This window comes from Suricata suricatta, chromosome 16, assembly GCF_006229205.1.
Source record: "Suricata suricatta isolate VVHF042 chromosome 16, meerkat_22Aug2017_6uvM2_HiC, whole genome shotgun sequence".
In the NCBI taxonomy this organism is placed as follows: domain Eukaryota; kingdom Metazoa; phylum Chordata; class Mammalia; order Carnivora; family Herpestidae; genus Suricata; species Suricata suricatta.
Window position 1 is genome coordinate 57,777,600 of NC_043715.1, and position 3,107 is coordinate 57,780,706.

The window sequence follows — 3,107 nt, forward strand, 5'->3', positions numbered from 1 at the left end:
GTTTTTCTTACTTTATCCTCTGCAATCCTGTGAGGTCATACTTTTTTTTCTTAAATCATTACCGCTGCTTCACAGACGAAGAAACGGAGGTACAGAGAGGTTACAGGACTTGTTTCCAGGCACGTTGCAAATAATTAATGGGGTTGAGGCCGCATAGCATTCTTTAACCGCCGTGTATTGGGCTGTGTCTCTGGAATTCAATTCATTTTTGGGTTTTTTTTCATGTTTTTAAATTTATTTTGAGAGACAGTGTGTGAAAACATGTGGGAGGTGCAGCAAGAGAGGGAGAGAGAGAATCCCAGGCAAGAATTACACTGTCAGCTTGGAGCCTTGCACAGGGCTTGATCATAGGAACTGTGAGATCATGGCCTGAGCCAAAACCAAGAGTCAGACGTTTAACCCGTTGAGCCCCCTGGGCGCCCCTGGAATTCAGTTCATTTGCAAGGGAATGCTCATCCAGCACAGTGTCACAGGCAAAAATGTCCCTTCACAGGCAACGCCCCCAAAGAGTACTAGTTCTTACATTGCAGTTCGTTAACTGTGTGTGAGCACACCACTGTGGTGGGGGGCGGGTGGCACGCTTGGCCACAAGGGAAAGGAGCCCACTGAGTTCCCCTTCAGCCCCTCCTCTGAAATCATTTCCAGCGGACACGCGTGGCCCCTCTGTAGGATGGCAGGGGTGTGGTTGGTCCAAGAGAGCTGCGAATGGCAGAAACAGCTCAAACTAATTTAGGCGGAGAGGGGGAAGTGCTTGGCTCCTGTAACCAGATCCCGGGGAGGGAAGGAGTGAAGCTGTCGGAGTGGAATGCAGCCCGCAGCTGTCCCTCCTACACTTGAATCTGCACGGGGCGTTGCACTGTCACGCACGTCTTCCCCATGAGGTCAGACGCTGCTGTTCCCAGGTTGCCCTTTGGCAGGAAGGAGGCTTACTCAGCTTGCCCTTAGAAGGCTCTTAACCGGCCTGGCTTGTGCCACACGGGATCCAGGGCACAGAGAATAGTATAGTAGGTCACCCTTGGCAGGAATATGGGTAGAAGGAAAACAGTCCCCAAAATAAGGGGCCAGGTTAATATCCCCAAAGAAACAAGGAGAAACCAAATCTCATTTGTGGGGTCTCAGGATCTCCTTCCTGGAAAGAATAACCTTTGAGGCCTCCAAGCTGAGCAGGAAATGGGTGAAAACGAGAAGCAGGGGAGGGGTGAGTGCGGGGTTGAGTGGACATGAGCAGAAGTCTGGGGATGAGAGGGTTGAGGGAACCCCAAGTGGTTGTTTGCAGCTGGTGTGTGGGGGTGGTAGTGGTGGGGGAAGCAGGGTGTAGGTGCGGAGGAAACCACAGGGAGCCTCGTGGAGCTTGAACTTGATCTCCAAGGCACTGGTGTGCTTTGGATGGACATAAGGTGGTGCTTATCCAGTACTCACACTTTTTTTTTACCATCAAAAGCCCCTTCTCCTTTCGGAGAAGACCCCCTCCCACCCTCTCAATGTCTGGGGCTCCTGGGACCTCTACCTGGTTAACAGAAGCCACTGTAATTTGCTCCAGGATGGACATGTGACTCAACCTGGGCCAGTGAGGGACAGCCCTAAAAGCTTTGTGGAAAGAACCTAGGGACGAAAAAGGACACGTGATCAACGTTTTTAAGAACCTGGGCCCATTTACACCTGAAGCCAACCACTCCTGGGCTTTTCAGTTACCTAATTCAGTACACAAGTTTTATTTCCATTTGGTTTTGCTTCAACGATTAGTATTTGTGTCTCTTGTCACCGAAGATGCGTCACTAAGTGGGAGAGGGAGTTAGATTGGTGGTTTGGAAGGATGTCCTTTTTGAGATTAGACAGTCGAATGGAGAGAGCCAACGTGGAGGCAAGAAAGCAGCGGAGAATTAACAGTGGAGCGGACTGGACACTTGAGACGTGTGGTGACAAAGGCTCAAGATAGGGGTTTTATCTGTCACACATATTTCAGATGTAAGTGACAGAAAAATAAGCTTAAGTGAGTGGAATGTATCGTCTCAATATCTGTGAGGTTCAGAGCATTCGAGGTGTGGTTGGATCTAGTAACGTCGGTAAGATGTGATTTATGTCTCAGTCTCTGGAACCAGCCCTCCTCTAACCTGGCCTCATTCTGCCGTAGGCTCTCCCCTCAAGGTGGGGAAGATGCCACCGACAGCTGCAGCGAATGGTGGAAACAGCGCGCCTCTCTCCCAGTAATTGTACCGAAGTCCCAGCCCATCCGTGAGTCAGTCCCTGAGATGCTGGCTTCCCAGACCTGAGACACGTATCCATTCCTAGACCAGAAAGCGATGCCATTTTCACTCAAACTGCCAAGGGCTGTGAGTAGGGGTGGCCTGGCCCTTCAAAGGAAATAGGAAGCATGAGGCCCAAAATAAAGGGGGGTGTTTGTTGGGTGGGCAAACCAAGTCACCTGATTCAATGATTACGAGATAATTCAGTGAATAGCCTAGTGTCGGGGTGGGGGGGGTGGAATTGGGGATCTACTGAATTCATGGCAGGCGGTGGGATGGATGGCATCTTCAGGGAGCCTGATGAAGGTCTGGGGTTGAGGGTCCGGGGTGAACGTCTGGGGTTGAGGGTCTGGGGTTGAACGTCTGGGGTTGAACATCCGGAGCTCAGGGCAGGGTCTGGAAGCTTGGAGTTAGGGGCCGTTTGAGATGAAGCAGTTGGGGAAAGCCTCTTCGAGGAGATGACCTTTCGTGTGAGCCCCCACGGTACGGGAAGCAGCCTGCCCTGATCTGAGTGGCGGGTAGCTTGAGGCAGGAATTTGTGTGTGTGTGTGGGTGTGGGTGTGGGTGTGTGTGTACAATGTCTTTATTTTTTTTAATATAACACAATTTTTTTAACATATGCAATTATTTTCCATCATTTACAATACAGTAGTTACAGTGACACTCCAAACAGAAAAGCAAAGTAAAAAATCAAAACCCCAACTTCTATTTCATGTAATTAGACTTATACAGAAATTAGAAGGTTAAGTAACAACTAGTTAATCACCTAATTTCACAGCTATCTGAAGTGGTGATCGTTATATAGCAGCTTATCTATGATACATTCAAGATACATGATACAATTTATTACTTGCCCATAAGCTA

General features: G+C 49.3%; 1 long non-coding RNA gene across 1 annotated transcript in view; it reads left to right on the top strand.

The window, feature by feature from the left end:
- The window catches only part of LOC115280108, a 39,315-nt gene extending 36,918 nt beyond the window's left edge, over positions 1-2,397 (top strand). Inside the window, exon 5 of the long non-coding RNA XR_003903646.1 lies at positions 2,132-2,397. This is a non-coding gene — a long non-coding RNA (uncharacterized LOC115280108). The remainder of the gene's footprint in view (positions 1-2,131) is intronic.
- The last annotated feature ends 710 nt before the right edge of the window (positions 2,398-3,107 follow it).